Raw genomic sequence first — 23,779 nt, 5'->3', positions numbered from 1 at the left:
TGGCTGATGATTGTTGCAAATGCTTCAGCTTTATCTTTTACACTGATGTGCTGGGCTCCTCCATTGAGGATGGGGATATTTGTGGAGCCTCCACCTCCAGTGAGTTGTTTAATTGTCCACTACCATTCACGACTGAACGTAGCAGGACTGCAGAGCTTAGATCTGATCCGTTGGTTGTGGGATTGCTTAGCTCTGTCTATCACTTGCTGCTTATGCTGTTCGGCACACAAGTAGTCCTGTGCTGTAGCTTCACCAGGTTGACACCTCATTTTTAGGTATGCCTGGTGCTGCTCCTGGCATGCCCTCCTGCACTCTTCATTGAACCAGGGTTGATCCCCTGGTTTGATGGTAATGGTAGAGTGGGGGATATGCCAGGCCATGAGGTTACAGATTGTGTTCGAGTACAATTCTGCTGCTGCTGATGGCCCACAGTGCTTCATGGACGCCCAGTCTTGAGTTGCTGGGTCGGTTTGAAATCTATCCCATTTAGCACGGTGGTAGTGCCACAAAACATGATGTAGGGTATGCTCAATTTGAGACTTCGTCTCTACAACGACTGTGTGGTGGTCACTCCTACCGATACTGTCATGGACCGATGCTTCCTCCAAGTGGTATTCAACATGGAGGAGCACTGATTCATCAGCTGAGGGAGAGCAGTATGTGGTAATCAGCAGGAGGTTTCCTTGCCCATGTTTGACCTGATGCCATGAGACTGAAGTCAATCTTGAGGACTCCCTGGGGAACTCCCTCCCAACTGTATACCAGTGTGCCGCCACACAGATGGTGGTATGATTCAGTGAGGATGACTATGTCAGACTGTTGCTTGACTAGTCTATGAGACAGCTCTCCCAATTTTGGCAATATCCCCAAGATGTTAGTAAGGAGGACTTTGCAGGGTCGACAGGGCTGAGATTGCAGTTGTCATATCCAGTGCCTAGGTCGATGCCGGGTGGTCCGTCAGGTCTAATTTGTGACTTTGTAGCGGTTTGTTACAGCTGAGAGTCAACCGCATTGCTGTGGGTGTGGAGTCACGTGTAGGCCAGACCAGGTGAGGACGACAGATTAGTGAACCAGGTGGGGTTTTTACATCGACAATGTTTCCATGGTCATCATTGGACTTTTAATTCCAGATTTTTATTTAATTCAAATTTGAACCCAGGTCCCCAGAGCATTGCCCTGGGTCTCTGGATTACTAGGCCAGCAACAATACCACTAGGCCACCATCTCCCCACGTTTCTACTGCCTTCTATAATTTTGTTAGTTGTCCACTCTGCTTTTACTCCTATTTTGCCCAAACGTAGTTCAAAACCCCACCATGGCATCTGGTGGAATTTAAATTCAATAAATAAATCTGCAATTGAAAACCAGTCTCAGCAATGGTGACCATGACAACTATCATCGCTTGTTGTTAAAAACCCATCTGATTCACTAATGTCCTGTCCGTCCTTACCTTGTCTGTGACTCCGCAGCAATGTGGCTGACTCTTAACTGCCCTCTGAAATGGCCTCGCAAGCCACTCAGTTCAAGGGCAATTAGGGGTGGGCAACAAATGCTGGCCCAGCCAGCGACACCCACATCCCATCAAAGAATAACGGAGGGAAAAAGGAGGAATTTGAAAATCGGGAAACTACAGATACTGCAAAAAGCAAAGCCAAGGGAAAACAAGCAAAATATTACAGTAATCCTAAAGGAGAACAGCAAGTGAAAATAACAGAAAAAAGTCCAGAAAGTTTGAGCCATCAGAAAAAAATTGGTCACTGAGGGAGAAATTGCTGAAATATTAAACCCTTGCAACAAAATAAGAGAGAAGTGCCACAAATGAGGAAGGACGGTTGTTAGTAGTTGACCATGACATGTTTGGAAAGCTAGAGACACCAAAGAAGATAAATTACCGGGACTCTGCCAAACTCCATCCCAGCAATGCGCTCGGAAGGCTGGGAATCGCTAGCTGATATTTCAAAGTCAAAGTGACGTGCATGCAAGGGTATTCCCATTCTTTCTTCCAAATGATGACTAGCTGGAGTTTTATGTAATTATAATTCCTCCAAATAAAGTCAACTACTGTCTTTAGCCAGAGCTGGTGCAACCACTAGGCAGACTAAGTGGTTCCCTGGAGCAGCAACATTTGTGGGGGTGGGGGTGGGGGTGGGGGGCAAGGGTCGCAAATTACTGGATGAATTATTCATAAAATTACATAAGGAAACAAACGGGCTTCAGCGAGGTCTAGATTTGCAGATCCACATAAACGGAAATGTATAGATTTCCACGGATTTACATTGCAATCTTTCCCGAAATTTCATATTGTATTCCTCATTCTCCCTTATGCAACGGTTTTGCAAACTTGTACATCTAACATGACTATTCCAAAACTGTGATCCAGCAAATAATATCAAAGAGCGTAATTTAATCTAATCCACTCTATAATAACGATTACTAATTGTAAAAAAATTGCACAGAAAATCATCAAGGCCTGAATTTTACCCACGACGGGCGGGCCCGGGATCGGTGGGGAAATGGACCGTGATTGGGCCCTGACCGTGATTTCATGCTGACTGGCCAATTAGCGGTCAGCCAGCGTGAAACGGGCGCTGAAAAGCTCAGCGCTGCCGGGGTGGGGACAGGAAGAGGGTGGGCGCTGACTTACCCGCGGGGGTGGGTGAGCGCCACGAGAAAGCCCCCTGGAGGCATACAGGGAGCCGCAGACCTGAAAATAAAGCTTTAAAAAGCTGGCGTTGGAGGGGGGGGGGGAAGAAAAAAAAAAGTGTCTGTGCATCACAATCAGGCACCTGAAAATATACCTGATAAAAATGGTCGTCCACAGGTTTTTAATCTTATGACGGAATGCTCATCCCACCCTCGGGCGAGGTTTGATGAAAAATTTAAAGCTCGAACTGGCTGAATCGCTAAGGTGGAGCGGGCCACGAAAAATCAGAGACAATTGCGCCGTTAATGGGCCTAACCGCCCTCTTAATTGTCGGCGGGCACGCTTCCAGCTTTTGTGTGCACCCGCCGAGTGAAATATCGCGCGAGTGCACGATGATGTCGGGACGTTCGCCCAACGCCTTCCCGCACGATTTCACGCCCAATTGGGTCAGGTGCATGCCCGCTCACGGGACACAAAATTCACCCCCCACCCCCCCACCCCAAGTAGGGGCACATGGTATTGCGTTATGGGAGTCATATTACACATTATAATGTGCATTTCGTCTCGTATATATATATATATATATACACACACGGTGAAACCTACATAGCAATGAGAATGTACAATCATAATATTCTACTTTTTCATGTAAAATTAATCTGCAATTATAAATGTAGATTTTTTTTTATTCATACTAACGCACAATATTTATTTTCAAAAGTTAATCCTAAGGCGCAGGGGTGCGTGAGGCTGAAGATCTGCCTAGGGCGTCTAACTCTCTTGCACTGGCCCTGGTTTTAGCCCGAAGAATATTGTCTGACAGAGAAGTATTTCCTGCCTTTTTGGCCACACAGGAGTTTATGAGTTGGAACCCTGTCCAATCTCCAGTGCAAAATATATCATTCTTAAAAGCTGTGTTTGTTAATCTTGCAGTGGGGTGTTCCCAGTTACTCTGCACTTAAACTTCTAAAGGACAGGATTTTAAAGTCGGCCGACGGGTGCAATCGGCAGGCCTGGGGTCAGCCGGGGAACAGACCACCGACCGCATTTTGGCCCCCCGGCCGCGATTTCACACTGGCTGGGCCGTTAATTGGGGGGGGACGGGGGGGGCGACTGCGTGGCGCTGAAATGCTCAGGGTGGGGGCGGGAGGAGGACGGGCGCTGACAGAAAGCTCCCTGAAGGCAGAGAGCTGCCTCAAGGAGTTGAAGACTTTAAAGCCAATGAATAAGTTTGCAAAATAAGGGACAAAATGTCCACGCATCACCGTCAGTCACCTGAACATATACATGATAAAAATGCTGTCCATAGATTTTTACTTACTTTTTATTTAATAACGGAGACCTCATCCCGCCCTTGGGTGAGGTTTCATGAAAAATGCAAAGTCCGTCTGGCCGATTCGCCCACCCTCCAACCTTAAGGTTGGATGGACCACGAGAAATGTGAGACAAGGGACGAAGTAAAAGAGGAAATAAGGAAATCAAAAAGAGGGCATGAAGAAAGATTAGCAAGTAAAGTTCAAGATAACCCAAAGATGTTTTACCAATACATTAATGCTAAAAGGTTAGTTAAGGAAAAAGTGGGACCTATCAGAGATGAAGATGGAAACTTGTGTGTAGATGCAGAGGCTGTGGGAAGGGTTTTGAATGAATATTTTGTCTCCGTGTTTACAAAGGAAAGGAAGGATGTAGATATTGTAGTCCAGGAGGAACACTGCGAGATATTGGACGGGATAGTCATAAAGAGAGAGGAAGTACTCGAAGGGCTGAAATCCTTGAAAGTGGATAAGTCACCAGGGCCAGATGGATTGTTTCCGAGACTGCTGAAGGAAGTCAGGGAGAAGATAGCAGATGCTCTGAGGATGATTTTCCAATCTTCACTAGATACAGCGGAGGTACCGGAGGACTGGAGAAATGCAAACGTAGTTCCATTGTTTAAAAAGGGATCAAAGGAAATGCCAAACAATTATAGGCCAGTTAGTCTTACATCGGTGGTGAGCAAATTAGTAGAATCAATCCTGAGAGATAGGATTAACTGTCATGTGGAAAGGTATGGACTAGTCAGGGATGGTCAGCATGGATTTGTTAAAGGAAGGTCTTGCCTCACAAATTTGATTGAGTTCTTTGAGGAAGTGACAAGAAGGGTTGATAAAGGTAGTGCAGTGGATGTTGTGTACATGGATTTTAGCAAGGCATTTGACAAGGTCCCACATGGCAGATTGGTCAGGAAAGTAAAAGCTCATGGGATTCAGGGTAATGTGGCAAACTGGATAAAAGGTTGGCTTTGTAACAGGAAACAAAGGGTAATGGTCGATGGATGCCCTTGCGAATGGAAAGTTGTCTCAAGTGGTGTTCCACAGGGCTCGGGACCCTTGCTGTTTGTGTTATATATTAACGATTTGGACGTGAATGTGGAGGGCACAATTGGGAAATTTGCAGATGACACAAAGATTGGCCGAGTAGTGGATAGTGTAGAGGATAGCCATAATCTCCAAAACGATATAGATGGGTTGGTGGAGTGGGCGGTAAAGTGGCAGATGGATTTTAACATAGAGAAGTGCGAGGTCATACATTTAGGGAGGCCAAACAGTTACAAGGATTACACAATAAATGGGAATACACTAAGAGGGGTAGATGAAGTGAGAGATCTTGGCATACAAGTACACAGGTCCCTGAAGGCAGCAGTTCAAGTAGACAAGGTTGTAAAGAAGGCATATGGAATGCTCTCACACACACACACACATACCCCACCACCAAGCGCGCACGCACACACACACACACATACATACCCCACCACCAAGCACGCGTGCACACACACACACCCCACCACCAAGCGCGTGCACACACACACACACACACACCCCACCACCAAGCGCGCGTGCACACACACACACACACACACACACACATAAGAAATGAAGCCCTGTGGTTAAAATAGACATTGTGATGTGGTTGTCATTTAAAAGAATTATTTTAGTCAAGATTTTTGCCAAAATAAAGTTCTGAAGCATGTCAGTTTTTGAGTAAAATGGAGACACACAAAGAATCCACTTATTAATAACTATAAAGTCAGACAGATGCACTTTACCCCAGAGGCACGCATCCAACGCAGAGTCATCACAACCAGTGTAGCCTTTCTAGAGCTGCACCAACAAATAGACAAGATGGCTGGCAAAGGCCCCCTCGCTTCTCTTGTTGCAAGTCAGCAGGCACATTTTTAATGAGGCCCTTGTGGTAAAATACACACAGAAGACACTACCATACGTGCATCTATTAAAAGCATTTTCTTTTGCTCTGTAGACAAGACTACTCATCAAAGCACAAGCATCTCACCCCCCCACCCACCCCCCCTTCACAAAGCAAGGGTACGCCCATGTGGCTTCAAAATCTTGCACTGACAACCAGATGAACATTCTCCCTAACCACACCGGCTTACCCACAGATAACTGCCTCTGTCATATTTATACAATAAATCAAACTGTCACTGCTCAAGTGCTTCCTCCAGCTTTATAGATATGGAAAGTCTCCTGCTTAGTTGTACAGATTAAGTGCTTGCAATGCAATTTCTCAACAGGAAGATGGATTCCTCCAATTTTCACTTTAAATGTGTTTTGGCATTTCCTAATACAACAACTTCATTGTTGTCAAATCTAAACGCTTCACATGGGCCTTTGCAACAAAGACTGAAGCTCTTAATAACTGGTGAATGGGAATGGTGATGAAACTTGACAGTCCAATGTTTTTCCCAACAACCAAAGGGCCAGAGCCATCAAACTGATATTGCAATAGTCTCTGCTGGCTTTCAGGCACATATGTGAACTTGGGGAATCCAATATCTTCTTTCACGGGACGTGGGCATCACTGGCAAGGCCAGCATTTGTGGTGCATCCTTAATTGCCCTTGAACTGAGTGGCTTGCTAGGCCATTTCAGGGGGCAGTTCAGAGAGAGCCACATTTCTGTGGCTCTGGAGTCACATGTGGACCTGACCAGGTAAAGATGGCAGATTTCCTTCCTTAAAAAGGGACATTAATGAACCAGTTGGGTTTTTACAACAATCGATGATAATTAACACGGTCACCATTACTGAGACTAGCTTTCTATTCCAGATTTAGTAATCGAATACGATATCCAAACTGCAAGGTGTTCCAAAATCTAACAACAGCGTTCCTCACCTGGCTCTGTTGAGCTTTAGCACATTAACTTCCAAAACAATGTCCATAGTGAAGTTTGAAAATATGTTGTTATGTTATACGTTAAAACCCTTCAAAAATCAGTAAACCTTTTACTATTATACTATAACAAGCAACCAAATTAACAGAGGAGCCACACGACCTGTCCAATTTAGGGGCAATTACAAATTACATAGGGAGAGAAAAACAGTCATCTGAACCTCAACCTTCAATATTGAGAGAAGCAACATAAACCTATTCACTACATCGTGACCTTTATTTAAATCTGTGCTCCGATTTGCAGAATAAAATTTGAGATTGTTGCCTGTTGGTTTGTCTTCAAGTTAACACTTACACTGTAAAAGTGCTACTTTGATTACAATAACTCTGGTATACAATGCCTCAAGTAGGTGAAGGTGGGAAAAGTAATTTCACACATCCTCTTCTTGTTTCCTTCCCTCTTCAGCTAAGTCATTTCGACACCAATTTTGTTGACTAAACTATGCAACTAGTGGCATTAACTTGAGTATAACTTATAAAAAGGCCAGAACCCAGTGTGAGAAGACATGGTACCTCTCCCAGAGAACCGTGGAGCTGTGGGACAGCCTTGTGCACAATCGCTGATTTGCTTCAAGTGAGTACTGGAACGGTTTCTGGTTGTACAAAAAGGTAGATACTGTCTGACACTAATCAGGACCAGAGTGGTCTACAGGACTAATCTTGATCCCTAAAGGGGTTGGAGAAGAGTTTTCCAGATCCCCGCACTCCACTCATGGGCCAGGAATTTTATCTGGCTTTTCACCTCTACAAGCTGGTTACATGGCTTTCAGGTATAGTGGGGAGTGTACAAATAGTGATGCACAAGCCATTGCTGTGTGTGGGGCTGGATGGATGGGCCGATAGGTGGGTGTTTTCCTATCTGTTATGTTTCTTACAGGTCAGAGGAAGATAAAAAGACAGAAACACTGGAGCCTTTGACTTTCAAAAGTCTCTTATATATACACATTTCCTAAATCAATCACCCAAAACAATTCTTCAGTTATCACACTTCACCCATGGAAACGCCTCGTGAGTTCAAGAGCTGTACTGTTTAGAATCAGTGTTACATTGAACTATTCTATAAACAGGCCTCGTGGACCCATTATTGTTTAAGAATAAAATGTTGCACTGACTGGTGAATTGAAGTTAGCCTTGGTTTCCCTGGGCTACAGAGAATTAAAGGACAATAAAAACAGCCAGGTCTCCTGCTCTTGGTCACTGGGTCCATCGGTCTGCCAACATTCTAAGGGCACATAGAGAAGGAATGAACGTGGGAGAGGGACTGGAGGGTTCCCTATGGAATCACAATGGTAAGTCTGCACCCCAGGAGAGAAAAAGGCGGAAAAGAATATATACAGATGCTGTAATTCAGGAAGTCCTTGCTTAACATCGTTAAATTAGTCCTGGAAAATGTGATGTTATGCAAAATATAGACGCATAGACGCAGTGTTATAAACAGAGGTTACTTTTCTTGGTGCAAGATTTTGGATGTAAGTTTCTATAATAACATACATTAATATTATAAAGTTTAGGAGATGTAGGAAACAGCAATAATAAATTTATCCTACGTGTGAAAGTGAAGATAAAAGTGCGGGTATTCACCAAGCTGTGAAGGCTTGCCTCGCTTAGGGAAGTGGATGGGTGGTGCTGGAGGTGGATTTTAATGGAGGCTGGGAGGACCTTTTGGAGGGCTATTAGACGGGGGATGGGATTCTTTGGCCCCGACACCGGCAGGCATCATTGCAGATGGAACAGGAGCATTTGGAGAGCTGCTAAAAGTCAATTGCTCTCCAAATATTCCCATCCCGCCCACACCAATGCCCACCGGCATTGGGGCTGGAAAATCCTACCCGGGGTTTTTTTGATGACTATTAAAAAGGACATTTTACAACATCCTTTGAAGGGTTCTTTGCAGTGGGGAGTTTTTTTTTTAAATTTCAGTGATAGCTACAATTTTGCTTTTTCCTTTTCCCTGTAGCAGTTGATTGCATTGTTAATGCTTCTGTTCATTCTTGAACTACACTTTGTGTCAGGGACTTCTTCAAAAGGTGACCACTGCCTCTTCAGGCTTTCTCAAGGTATCACTAAGGTGACTTTGAGCTAGGTGTCTTTGTTGGTTGTTCTTCGTGCTCATCATCCTCCCCCATCCTCTACAGCCTTTTGTTGTTGCATTTCTTTCAGGTCCCCAGTAGACAAAACCTTTGCATGGGAGGCAAGCAACTCTGCAACGTCCTTGGTGTTTTAACTCATCGAATCCAATCTGTTCGCTCGTGTCTCGGGTTTACCCAAGAGGTTCCACAGACCCTTCAGCTCGAACACAATCTGGCCACAACTCCCTCCTCACACCGTTCAGATTGGATGACGTAACCTTATTCCGTGTCACTGAGATGTTATCAATGGCCTTAATGATATTATGATTCATCCAAAATTCCTTTTGGTGGTGGTGGGTGGTGGGGGGGCGGAGAGACAGTAGCGTAGTGGTAATGTCAAGGAACTAGCAAGCCAGGGACCCAGGCTAATGCTCTGGGGACATGGATTCAAATCCCACCACAGCAGCTGGTGGAGCTTGAATTCAATTCATAAAATCTGGAATATAAAGCTGGTTTCAGTAATGAAGCCATCATTGACTGTCGTGAGGGGGTCAGTTAGCTCAGTTGGCTGGACAGCTGGTTTGTGGTGCAGAGTGACACCGACAGCGCGGGTTCAATTCCCATATCAGCTGAGATCATCCATGAAGGCCCCAACTTCTCAACCTCGCCCCTCGCCTGAGGTGTGGTGACCCTCGGGTCAAACTCACCACCAGTTGTCTCTCTCTAAGGAGAGAGCAGCCTATAGCCCTCTGGGGCTACGGCAACTTTCATTTATCATCAATTGTCATAAAAAAAACCATCGGATTCACTAATGTCCTTTAGGGAAGGAAATCTGCCACCCTTACCTGGTCTGGCATGTGGTTGATTGTTAACTGTCCTCTGAAATGGCCTAGCAAGCCACTCAGTTCAAGGGCAATTAGGGATTGCTAACAAATGCTGCCCTTGCCAAAGGCACCCACATCCCACCAAAGAACAAATTAAAAAAGCATCACCATCAGTTTGAGTTTCCTTGCTGGCCTGTCCAAAATCTCTTCTATGATGAACATTGCAATCACACCTTGATTGATAGGCTGAAAAGTAGAGGTGGTGTTAGATGGTAGGACATTGTCTCCGGAGTTATCAAGGGCTACAGGACGGCCAGGAGGAGCACTGCTTCGTTGGCAAGATTATTTGCAATAATCCTTGACAGTTGGACAAAAGTGGGATGTTAACCAATCCTCAGAAATTTCCTGGGTTCATCCATGCCTTCTTGTTTGCCATTCCATACAACAGGTAGCTTGCTCTTTGAATGACCCTTCATTGCCCTGGGTATTTGGGAATGGTATACAAGCATCAGCTTCTCTTTAAAAATCACCTGCTTCATTTCCATCAGGCAGCAATGTCAGATGATCCTTTGCTGTTTTAAAGCCTGGCACGTTCCTTTCTCTTCTTGAAATGTATGTCCCAGAAGGCATCCTTTTCCTGGATAACCCAGCCTCACCAACTTTAAACACTTGAAGAGTTTATCTGCCCTCCTCAACGATTTCACTTCATGTTTTGATCGAGGGTTCAGCTGCTTTATCGTCAGCATTGACAACTTCCCCACTCACAATCTTATGCAAGTTAGCACATTTTTATCCCTTGCAAAGCAGTCCCGATGAACATTAAACGGCTCTATGTTTGAACTTTCACCAAGTTAAGATCATCATCATACAAACTCAGCCTTTTCTTCAATAAGGATAATCTAAGGGGACAGAAAATGCTGGAAAAACTCAGCAGGTCCAACAGCATCTGTGGAGAAAAAACAGAGTTAACGTTCCGAGTCCATATGACTCTTCTTCCGAGCCATACGCACTCAAGACGTTAACTCTGTCTCTCTCTCCACAGACGCTGTCAGGCCTGCTGAGGTTTTCCCAGCGTTTTCTGTTTTTGTTTCATCCGCAGTATTTTGCTTTTATATTAAACTAAGAGGTACGCGTTGTTGAGTTCGATGTTCAATCCATATGGTTAGCAGTCTTTCCAGGTCCATCGTAATTCCACTTTGAATCTAGCAGCAGCTAAAGGAGTTGGTAGCTGACCAAACTCTTTTATTTTAATCAGTGTCTTTGATAATTATTCTCACCGTTGTTGCTGGCAAGTCAAGAATTCTAGCGATATTCACTGCGCGTTCATCTGTTTCAGAGCACTTTATAATGTCTAATTTTACCTGAAGTGTAACTTGTCTTCACTAACTTTTCCCAGCAGAAAGCCCTTCGTAATCACCGACTTTTTTTTTTGGCTCATCATGAATACGTTTTATGTAGAATTAGTGAATAATACCACAACAATTCAAGGCAACCAAGATGGCAATGGAAGATAATTGTTTAGGGGCAGTTCACAAAATGGCACAGCACGCACATGCCACCCACCCAGGCTGAACAAGGTGCTGAGTGTTTAACCACCAGTCTTCAAAAGGACCATTGGAGACCACTATAGGGCAGTGCAAACTGGGCCCAGCACAAATGAAAATCTGGGCTGCTTCAAATCTCTGTGAGGCTCATAACCGCCACCCAAGATTGCCAGCCCTCGCCACCTCACCCGAGATCCAGCTCTCGCAGGCTCAATATGGGTGCTACGGCAACATTAATGTGAAACAGCAGTAATGCAATGCGAACGATGTGTTGGGATGACGTTAAGTAATGACTTCCTTTACTACTTACCATTATACCCCCACTGAAGGCACAACTGCAATTATTTATGGCACCCACTCTCTTTTTAGCCCATCTTATTGTTGTGTTTAGCTACATCAGAGGACACAAATGGAAAGGGAGAATGACAGGGAGAGATCAACTAGAGATCAGGGAGAAGTCAAAGTAGTTTTATAGAAGCAGGAATTATGCCCACAATTGCCCAATAATGCAATGCTTTGGCATATGATTAACATGGGTAACAAGGAAGTGAGGTCACTGCAAAAGAGTTTCGCATTGCACCAATACTATGATTATAGTCCAAATGAAGCCTGAAGCTGGAGACAGGACCCAAATCTACTCAGAAGCAAAGTGATAATGGACTGACTAGAGGAGCTAGTCTCACTCCAGAGACAGGTTGGGCCCCAATTTTGGATTTACATTACACCAATTTGGTGGAGCTGGAACCATTTTGTCCGGACCATTCTCCGAGGTATCTGCACTCTCCCAATTCTGGCCTCCCCTGTGCATCTGATTTTCTTCGTTGCTCCATTGGAAGCCGAGTCTTCACATGCCTCAGGATCAAACTCCAGAATTCTCTCCCTTAACCTCTCCACCTCTCTCTCCTTTTAAAAGGCACTTAAAAACTACCCCATTGGTTACAGCTTCTGGTCACCGGACCTCTTCTGTTACTTAGTGCCAAACTTTGTTTTATAATGCAGCTGTGAAGCATCTAGGGAGCTTACAGGAGTTATATTGGCACAAGTTAATGTGGTGGTGTAAATGCACTCAAGCAGTTTCTTGCATTAGGATCCTTTGGAAGGACTGGATGGGAGGATAAAGTGAAGAGATCAGCAGGAATGAGATACTTGATACTAGGTTGTCTTATGAGGAAAGGTTGGACAGACTGGGCTTGTTTCCACTGGAGTTTAGAAGAGGGAGGGGTGATTTGATTGAAGTATATAAGATCCTGAACGGCCTTGACAAGGTGGATGTCAAAAGGATGTTTCCTCTTGTGGGTGAGTCCAGAACTAGACGGCACTGTTTTAAAATTAGGGGTCGCCCTCTTAGGACAGAGATGAGGAGAAATTTTTTATGAGGGTTGTGCGACTTTGGAATTCTCTGCTTCAGAAGTTGGTGGAGGCGGGGTCGTTGAATATTTTTAAGGCAGAGGTAGATTGATTCCCTTGCGTAACAAGAATCTAAGGTTATCGGGGTTAGATGGGAATGTGGTAATCAAAACACAAGATGATCAGCCATGATCTTATTGAATGGCGGAGCAGGCTCGAGGGGCCGAATGGTCTACTCCTGTTCCTATTTCTTATGTTATGTCCCCAGAGAAGAGGGAAAAGCAGATGGAGGGAGAATTAGTCTATGCGGGCTTTCTGTGGACATGCATCAGCAAAGGATTGGGCCACCTCGTTCAAGTCAGGCAATGCGTTCGACTGCTTTGGGGCCTGGGTTGAAGGAGGGGCAAGATGAAAGACACGTGAAAGATCCCATAATAGAAAAATATCGAGCACGGGAGTAAAGGAAAAAGGGTTAATTATGCAAATAAAAATAAACTGTAGACTTGGAACTTTTCCAACACTGACCTTTCCTGTTCATAAAAAACCTCTGTAAACCTCAGCTGTGGGACCAGATACAGAAATTGATGCAATTCACAGAATTTCAAATTATACCTATAAAAGGGAAAATAAAACTATTTTTACACTTCACTGTGAAACTAATACTTTTGTTCTTTGTTCGCATTAGATGTGGGACAAAACTCAACCACACAAATACATCAAAGGAAGCACTTGATGGCAGAGCAGGCCACAGTCATAAAATTATTAATAGTACAAGAGGAGGCCCAGATTTGGCCCACCATGCACTGACTCTCAGGAAGAGCTATTTACTCCGTCCTATACCTCCCCCCTTTCCCCAAGCCCTTAAAAAAAACATTTTCAAATATTTAACCATTTCCCTTTTAAAGCCATTTAAGATTTTGCTTCCAGTATTGTTTCTGGAAAGGTATCGCACGTCCGTGTCAGCTCAAAAAAAAAACATTCTCTGAACCTTTCCTTTTGAAAATCCCCGGTATATGTGCTAATAGATTTGTACCATATATCCTCACTTTCTTAGAGAAGAGGAGGGCGAGGCAGATTCTACAGGGGTGTTCTAAGGCACGAGTCTGGGCACATTAGATAGAGAGAAACTGTTCCCATTGGCTGAAGGACTGAGAACCCAAAGACGCTTTAAAGTGATGACCAAAGGAAACATGAGGAAATTTTTTCCCATGCGGAGCGGTTAGGATCTGAGAGTGTGGTGGAAACAGCTTCAGGTCGTGGCTTTCAAGAGGCAATTGGATAATTATCGGAAGAGGAAAATCTGCAGCGCTATGGGGAAGGGGAGGGGCTGCTCTTACAGACAACCGACACAAGTAGAGTGGGCCTAATGCTTCCTCCTGCGCTGTAACCTTTCTATGATTCTTTCTATTGAGAGGGCATAGAGAAAGAGTTACATTTAGTAATGTTTACCACTTTCTCACGCACACCCTCGCAACAAGTGTATTTGACCCCTCATTACCCATGCCTTTAATCGTTAGTGTGATAATTGGTTGTAGTACAAGCACCCTTCATCCACAGCTGCAGCCCCTGCTATTCCCACAGTGCTCTATATGGGAGCTTTTATCGATCTACGTCCTCCTGTAACAGAAAGCAACAATTTTCTTTTTGTTGGGGGGAGGAGGAGAACAAAAATATATTAAAAAACCCATTGGTCCTGATAACTCAACCTCGGCCTCTCTCTCTCTGAGGCTGAAGAATACCATCCTCCATTTCCAACCTATGGTCCTACTGAGTCTCAAGCCAGTGATACAGCACTACAGTTAACCTGCATTCCTTAGGCAACGAAGGGCAAATGGCTACAGCTGATTGCTACACATCGAGCCCTTAGCAGCTGAGTCCATTCACTAACACCAGGTGAGGCCAGTACTGGGACTTGGCTGGGTTATCCTCTGCAGGACAGTCTGCCTTCACTCAAGGTCAAAACGCGCACTTGAATATTCCCACTTGGACAACGTATGAGAAAGCATGCATGATTAAGCATGCCATAGATCAGCAAAGGAGTCAATATTGTCAGAAGAGACACAGACACAAAAGAGCTGCAGACAGTGCATAAAAGTTGTTTATTCCACAAAACAACAGTCCCAAGCAAGAAATTCCTTATTGGTTCTTGTTTTCTCTTTGTGGTTTCCTTATTTTTAAAGCCATGGTTCCTCGTCCTCCACTCAGTTCAACTACCTTTCTTGTATAACAATGATTGCAACTTAAACAAAAGTTGAATGGCCCTGATTCACAGCAGACTTCCCACAAACTGTTGATGCTAACTTTCCAGCTTATAAACGCTTAATAACTAGCTCTTTCTATTCTGTTTATAAAAGACTAATGTTGATATATTTTTTTTAAATCGTTAAAAAGGGCACTGCGGATGAGGTCAACATTTATTTCTTCTGTTGAGGAAGACTATGCATATACCTAATATATCATATGCATTTGACGCTTTTTAGTGCAATTCAAGCATTATTGTTGCATGTATAAGGAAGAAAAACAGGTCCCATCAAGATGATGTTTGGAGAAGTACCTTTGCGCACTGTGGCTTGCCATAGGCGTGTGACCTCTCATGTCATCCTTTGCGTATAAAAGCAGAAGCCATTATATCCACCACTTGGAACATGGTGTTAGGGGTGTGCAGCTGAAATTGAATGGATTTTGACAGCTGTATAAGAACCAGCTGATGTTAGGAATAGCAGAGAAGAATTAAAACATCAGTCTGCAACTTTGTGCAGGACATTGACTGCTGGGTGAGTCAATGTGGCTTTGAGTATTCCAGTACCTGTTCCTATGGAGATGGGGATATTTGAAAATAAATGAGAAATTCTTCCAGTCTTAATGACAGAACTATGAAATTTCCACAGAGTTAAACAAGAAACCCGACTGAATAAGTAAGAGTAGCCACTCTGTTATGAGTGCTGGGGAAAGAGTGCTACCAGCTGCATTGTACCCTAGACCTTAGAGGAGCAGAAGTGCCAGTCTTTGAAATATTGGGTGCCTTAAACTCACTTTTGAGACCTCTAACATTATTTATGAACACTACTCAACAGGAGAATTCAGCAAGAGGGGAGGATACTGGACTGTATGTGACTGCACTTAGATGTCTAGCTGAATCTTGAGAGTTTGAGCAACTGAAGGATGATCTGATCAAAGATAGGATTGTCTTAGGAAGAGATCCCACTGAGAGAGTACATCTGCTGAGAGAAGAAAAACTTACTTTCAAGAGAGCTATTGGCATGTGTAGACACTCTGAGGTTCCTCATCATCGGCTGGAGATTATTAATGGGAGAACTGATGGGGCTTTTCACTATGTTGGGAGTCAGTCCTGGCCTTACAAGGGCAAGACAATGGAGAAGAGAGTGAAATATTTACAGAGGGGCCAGCAGAGCATAGGATTTAATATTGTGGAGGACACCATGTGAAACCTGGGGAAAACACAGTACTCTTAACTGCAAGAAGCGGAATCTGTTTGCATGCATGTATTTTGTTGGAAAGAAGAAAAACAAGCCTATAGAGCTGGAGAGGTATTGGATGATGCTTCTGACAAATCACTCTACACCCTAGAACTGGTTGGCACTGTCAAGTTTCAAGGTAAAAAAAATGGTTTGTGACTGTTGGAATGATGATTGCAGAAGGACAGCATTAAGTTAATGCAAAATGTCAGGCACTAGTGTTACAGGTAACATCATGAGCTTAACAGGTCTGTGTGAAGTTACTCAAGGCCGTGGCCCAAAAATGAAACCATTGAAGGTAAAGTTAAGGCTTTGTGATGGAACGATGCTCACCCCAACTGGACAAATTAAGCTGGGAGCCCAATGCAATGGGAAGATAGATTATTGACAGTTTCAAATAGTAGACACGAACCAAAATCCACACATCTCAGCTGAAACATGTCAAAAGCTTGGACTCCATGCGCCAGAAGATGTTTGCCGTATTTCACATGAGACAAAGCCATTGACTGCTGAAATGACAAAGATGTTTTCACAGGTCTTGGTTGTCTTCCTGGTGAATATCATCTTGAAGTAGAGTGTGAACCCAACTCGGCGTCTTCCAAGGAGAGTTCCAGCTGCCCTCCAGTCCAGCCTGAAAGAAAAGATAGAGCAACTTGAAAAGATGGGAGTAATCAAGAAAGTGACATTTCCTACAGACTGGTTTAGCAGCATGGTAGCAGCGAAAAACCCGAAAAGCTGAGTGTGCATAGATCCAAATGACCTCAATAAAGCTTTGAGGTAATCTCACTATCCAATGCCAACCATTGAAGAAATCTTGTCACAACCCTTGCCACGGCAAAAGTCTTTACTACCCAAGATGTGACAGATGGATACTGGCAAGTGAAGTTGAACAAAAGCAGTTTCCTGACTACATTCGATAGCATTTGGTTGGTGCAGACGGTTGTGCATGCCAGTTGCATTTCTACTGCTCCAGAAAAGTATCAATGTGGACAGCATGAGATGATCAATGATCTTCCAGGGGTGGAAGTGATCGTGGATGATCTGTTAGCCTATGGATTCAAGATATGATGAAAAGGAGCCACTGCAGACCATAATCTAGTGAGACTGCTAAAGAGAGTTTACCAGGTGAATCAGAAGCTTAATAAGTAAAAGCTGCAACTGAAGATATCTGAAGTCAATTCTGTAAGTCATATATTGACAGCGGAATGACTTCACCCTGATCTTGATAAGGAGAGAGCTGTGGCAGAGATGCAGCAACCAACAGATGTGAAGGTGGTTCAACATTTGTTGGATTTGTGAACTACCGGGCCAAATTAATGCCCAATTTATTATGAGTGTGAACCTCTACCCAAGCTCACTGCTAAGAATGTTCAGTGGTATTGGGGCACAGAACAAGAAGCAGCTTTCACTTGCATCAAACCACCAGTGACGCCAACGCTAGTGCTGAGATACTATGCTAATGAAGCCACCTTGCAGTGTGTTGCCAGCGAGACAGGACTTGGAGCAACCCTGATACAGCAAGGACAACCAGTTGCATTTGCATCCAGAGCGTTAACGCAAACTGACACATACACAGATTGAGAAAGTGCCTGGCTATTGTCTTTGCTCGTGAGCATTTTAATATCAGTACCAGTTTGGGAGAGACAAAGTGACAGCAGAGTCTGACCACAAGCCACCTCAAAGCATCTGCAAATGAAGTAACATCCTTTGCAGAGATATCATATGGAAGTGATGTACAAGCACGGGAAGTGGATGTACACCGCCAACATGCTGTCAAGAGCTTTCCTTTGAAGAAAGTTGATGCTAGTACAGAGTGAATCTGGAGGATTTCACAATGGGAAAACAACAGCGTGACATGCTCAGCAAGTCATCAATCCAGCAAAGACATTGATTCTGACAGACAAGCGCAAGCAAACTACACAACGAGATGCAACTCTCCAAGTGTCGCAGGGAGCAGTTACAAGATGGCCTGAAACTACTAAGGACACCTGTCGCTATGAGAGCATTTGACATAGAGATGATGTGATTTGTACAAGATGCCATCTTGGGCAAGGAACTAGAGCCATTATCTCTAAGGAGATGAGTAAAGAGATGCTGAAGCACAACCATGCAAGCCTTCAAGGAACTGAGTCTGAGGAAGACGAGGTAAGTGCTGCACTGCTCAAACATTAGTAATGAGATCAATGACCAGTCAGTGCAGTGCAGTGCTTTCAATGAGCATCAGGCTAAAGAGCCACTGATGACTCGTGATCTCCCAGACAAACCATCGATGAAGCTTGGAATAGATCTCTTCACGCTCACTGGAATTGACTATCTTGACACAGTCGACTACTGGGAGTTAGACCAGCCAACGTCAATGACTAGTGAGATTGTAGAATGCCTGAAAGCACACTTCAATTGTTATTCCCCAGAGAAGGAACATCACTCCAAGAATGAGCAGATACCAGGATTTTAACCCAACAACCCTGAAGGGTGAATAGTTGCAAGTCAGGATGGTGTGTCGCTTGGAGGTGAAGTTGCAGGTGGTGGTGTGCCCATGCATCTGCTGCCCTTTTTCTTCTAGGTGGTAGAGGTCATGGGTTTGGAAGATGCTGTCAATGAAGCCTTGGTGAGTTGTTGTAGTGCATCTTTTATTGTGTTCTTAGTTTCTGGTCAACGGTGACCCTCGGGATGTTGACGGTTGGGGTGTTCGTCAATGCTAATGTGGTTTAACGTTAAGGGAAGATGGTTAGACTGTCTCCTTTTGGAGATGGTCATTGCCTGGCACTTGTGCGGCATAAATGTTACTTGCCACTTATCATCCCAAGCCTGAATATTGCCAGGTCTCGCTGCATGTGGGAATGAACTGCTTCATTATCTCAAGTCATGAATTACGAACAATCAATCCTCATTTGGCACTTCTGACTTTATGTTGGAGGGAGATCATAGATGAAGTAGTTGAAGATGGTTGGGTCCAGCCCTGAGGAACTCCTACAGTGATGTCCTGTGGCTGAGATAATTGGCCTCCAACAACTACAACCATCTTCCTTTATGCTAGGTATGACTCTAACCAATGAAGAGGCTTCCCCCTGCTTCTCAATGATTTCAATTTCACCAAGGCTTCTTGATGCCACTCTGGGTCAAATACTACCTTGATGTCAAGGACAATCCCTTTCAAATCTCTTCTGGAATTCGGCTCTCATATTTGGATCAAGCCTGAAATGAAGTTTGGCGCCAAGTGGTCCTGGTGAAATGAAATCGAGCTGCATTTCATGTGAAAAATAATCCTATGCATTCAACATCAACCATTAAGAACAAGTTACTACATGCCTACTGTAGGAAAGAAGTTGTATCAATACTGTTTCCTCAGGAGGTCTAAAATGCTTCACAGCCAATGCACCACTACAATCATAGCATTTCAGAAATGTACTGAATTATTACAGCTGATTGCGCATGCCAAGGTGCCATTGACAGCACCAATACAAGTCGATCTGTTTTACAATGGCATTGGTTTGAGTCATAAATGTTGGCCAGGAGAATGGGAGAGTAGCCCTGTCCTTCTTTGAACACAGCCGCGGATTTCTTCAATGTCCATCAGGCAGATGGGGCCTCGGCTTAACAACTTGAACGATGGCACCTGCAACAATGCAGCACTTCCACAGTGAAGTACCAACCTACATTACGCACTCAAATTCTTGAGTAAGCCTTGAAACCACAACCTGCTGACTCACTTGCATGAGTGCTGTGACTAAGTCACACTTTATGTGACCAGTTAAGTTGTACTCTCTATCACTTTGCACAGACCCTGACCTATTTTTTTTTTTTAAAATCACAATTATATCAAGTTGTTTTGATTTACCCCCCTCAATGTCTTTCACTCCTGACAGCATTGAATCTAGTTGATCCATTGAGTCCAGTTCCACGGGCATTATGTATACCTGGTACATTCTTAGCAAAGCTACGAAATGTCTTTACTTTTCCATGTGGCTTATATATACGCACGCACTAATGCTGCTTATAACACTTAAGAAAGCAGAGGGTATCAATTCACCATCTGCATCAGCCTCTTGAAATATACCAAATAAGTGAATGTAATGCAGCTCATACATGAACTTGGCACGTAGGTGACAATCTCAGCATTGGTTAAGAAAAGCAAGCTGCTTGATAAGTCCCCATAGTGATGGCAATGGCAACATTCGTCATGTAGTTCTGAGCAGAGGCATTCCAACTGGTCCCCTGATCACTGTCCAGGGTCCAGTGCCGGAATGCGTACGTGTTAACGCCTGGTGAGAACAAGATCATGTTTAGCCATGATCTCTCCGCAACACCCATCCATTCCCACCCCACAGCACTCAATATGTAAACTCACACTTGCACAATACAGACTTCGACAAGGTCCTGAGAGCACCACGTATGGTTGCCAATTCTGTTTGGATGTTTTCCTGGGAGGTTTCATCCCTGATCTCCTACTGCACCACCCAGTCAAACAGCCTATTTCCTCCCTCTCTAATGCTATCAAACATGAGCACGCTCAATGAAAAAGTGGCCCATGAAGTTTGTCGAGATTATTCTTTAATTCCTGGAGGCTGCAAGACAATCTGGCACATTGGCAACTCCAGCGCTCTGTACCCGTGTAACAGTAACCCAGAAAGGACAAGGCCTTCAGGAGAGGAAGGGGGTTAAGAGCAGAAAATAAACTGGGTTAAATAGTCCCTTTCATTGTCACCACTACAGAGCAGTATAATCGCTTGCAGAAATCCAGCCAATCAGATTTTTACATATACAGTTTGACCTAGTTGCCACTCTGTAAATCATCAGACGTCAAGCTAAAACCGATCACTGTTACCAGATATTCAGTGTTGCTGGGTCGTTCAGTGTCTTATCAGGCTGAGCCTCCAGAAGCCGCATTCAAATCAAAATGACAGAACAGAAGTCTCACCACCCAGGAAGCCACAGTAAAGGCATTCTGATAGCAAAAACTAAATGTGCACGGGTACAGTCGAGATTCACATGGTCGCAGTCAACAACTGGTCGGGGAAGAGCAGAGGTCGATGCTCCAATGTGCTGTCATGGGGTACAGGTTCAGGTAGGCAGCTCACCAAAAGAAGGGGTAGAAAATAAACACAATCGATGGCATTGCACTCGAGCACTTTGCTGGCTGCCGATTACAGACCAAATGGCGGCGGCTGCGTGATACTGAAAATTTTCACTGTCACAACAAAAAAAGGGTTGGAAATTAAACCCTGCCGGGCCTTTCAATGGGTTGGTGGGTGGAGCCATCAGGAAGAGTAAAAAAAAGAGGGGAAATGGAGTCAATATAAGTTACATCAAGCCAATGGGCAGAAACAGGATTTGACCCAACTGCTCCAAACATTATGATCCTTACCAGCTCCCTCCAATCCCTCCTCATCTCACCCAATCAGCATACCCATGTCTTCCTTTTGCCCTCATGAGCTTATCCAGCTTCGCATTTAAATGTGTCTCAATTATGTGTCTCGGTTGCGAGTTGCAAATTCTTTCCACTCTCTGCGAAAAGAAGTTTTCTCCTGAATTCCTTATGGGGTTTATTAGCGACTCCTCACATTTATGGCCTCTGGTTTGTAATAGTAGGACAGAGATTTTGAGGTGATCACCTCAGAAATGCCTCAGGGTCAAAACATAATTCAACATTAGTGTAGTTTTGCCCCCAAAAAGTTAATAAACATTGCTGCAGATCTGCTCCTAACCAGTGCCAAGATTCTGGATCAAGCATTGAGCAAGTAACAAATCAATGTTTGATAAAAGTAATAATGCAACCTCCAAAAAACCAGATAGTTTGGCCATGAGGTGAGATTTAATCTGCTAGTGTAACCCTTCTCAACACTCAGCCATGTCACCAAGAGAATTCTCCCAGAGTCTTAGTGGCGAAAAGTCACCCGCATGGAGACCAGGGAAATCCCAGGTTCTGCCTCAGCCTGTATGGGCTGATTTCAGCTGGGACTCAGTTGTGAGGGAACTACAATTAAGCTTTGGACATATTGGGGGGGGGAGGGGAAATAAACATGAAGGGGGTAAAAAAAAGGCAATGCTCCTTAAACCAATCACTGCCCAGCAGTAAAAAGAAAGGCAGACTTGCATTTATCTAGCACCATTCACAACCACAGGACATGTCAAAGCAATACAGCCAATGATGTACTTTTGTAGTGTAGTTGTAATGTAGGGAATGCGACCGCCAATTTTGCGCACAGCAAACTCCCACGAGCAGCAATGTTGTAAGAACCAGATAATTTGTTTTTTGTAATGTTGATTGAGGGATAAATAGTGGCCAGTACCCCTGCTCTTCTTTGAATCTCTTCGAGGGATCTCTTACATCCACCCGAGTAGGCAGATGGGCCTCAGTTTAACATCTCATCCAAAGAACAGCGCCTCCAACAATGCAGCACTCCCTCAGTCCTGCACAGAAGTGTCAACGTAGATTTTTGTACTCAAGCCCTGGAGGGGGACATGAACCTGGAACCGTGAGACTCAGAGGCAAGAACCCTCGCAACTGAGCCATAACTGACACGCCCAGAATTATGCATGCGTGGACTTTGTGAATGAGAAAGGAAGCAGGTTCAGTTGTTATGCCTCCCATGGCCAACACAGTGGTAAAACACAACATCTCAGCTGACACAAGAAGAATGGCTGCTTGGGTAGATATCCCAGTTCATGTCAACACCTTGAAGAGCAGATACAAGGGATAATTGAATTTTGAAAAATAAAATTGCATCTGCCACGAGGTACTGTCAATGACATCCAAAATTTCAACGCTCACAGTTATATAGGTTATGGAACACTAGGCTTCTTTCTTAGAAGATCGGCCGCAGCATAAACTATTAATTTATATCAGTTTTCCAAGCTAGATTTGTGTTGCAGGCATTTGTAGTAAGTGACCCAGTCTAACACAAGAGTGTTTGGAGCACACAAACAGGAGTAGGCTATTTAGCTGCTCAAGCCTGTTCACTATTCATTAAGATCAAGATTGCTCTGTACCTTAACTCTATCTCCTCACCTTGATTCCATAGCCCTCTGGTATCCTTTGCCTAATAAAAGTCTATCAGCCTCAGTTTTAAGAACTTCAATTCCCTAGCCTCAACAAATTTCAGGGAGAACGAGTTTCAGAATTCCACTACACTCTGGAAGTGCTTCCCGATATCACACCTGAACAGTCCCGCCTAATTTTAAGGTTGTGCCCCTTTGTTCCGGACACCCGCAGTGTGGATTAAGAATTCCCAACCTCTTTTCTTGGGACTAGTCCACTGCAATGCATTAGGCTGGTTCGAGGTGGCTATAACTATGTTGTAATACTCAGGCTCATTTCAGCCTGTCAAAAGTTCCTCCAAACACAAGGTCTCACAAATGCATGAGGGGAACAGAAACAATTGCATTCAGCATGGGTTGTCTGTTCTTATCATGTTAGACGAAGAACACACAGCTATATTAGAGTATTAATGTAAATACAGGATAACTCTGCATTATACACAGAACAGTGAGTGAAATGGCAAATGTTATTTAAAAAAATGAGTTTGAGGCTCTTTTCATAATTGAAACAAATATGTTTGCTTCAGTTAAAATTTGGAAATTAAAAGCCAATACTACTAATTAGAAGTAGCTGAATTTGCAAAATATATGACATCTTGTTTGATTCTCC

The 23,779-nt window shown here is 44.0% G+C and overlaps 1 long non-coding RNA gene across 1 annotated transcript; it reads right to left on the bottom strand.

Annotated features, from left to right (window-relative positions):
• Window positions 1-14,735: 14,735 nt before the first annotated feature.
• On the bottom strand, window positions 14,736-17,183 carry LOC144683385 (uncharacterized). Its single transcript, XR_013577242.1, has 2 exons — window positions 16,544-17,183; window positions 14,736-15,467 (listed from the first exon to the last, which is right to left on the bottom strand). It is a non-coding gene; the product is annotated as an uncharacterized LOC144683385 (long non-coding RNA).
• Between the last annotated feature and the right edge of the window lie 6,596 nt (window positions 17,184-23,779).

This window comes from Cetorhinus maximus, chromosome 8 (genome assembly GCF_964194155.1).
Source record: "Cetorhinus maximus chromosome 8, sCetMax3.hap1.1, whole genome shotgun sequence".
Taxonomy (NCBI): domain Eukaryota; kingdom Metazoa; phylum Chordata; class Chondrichthyes; order Lamniformes; family Cetorhinidae; genus Cetorhinus; species Cetorhinus maximus.
This window is presented reverse-complemented; position numbering and strand designations above follow the sequence as displayed.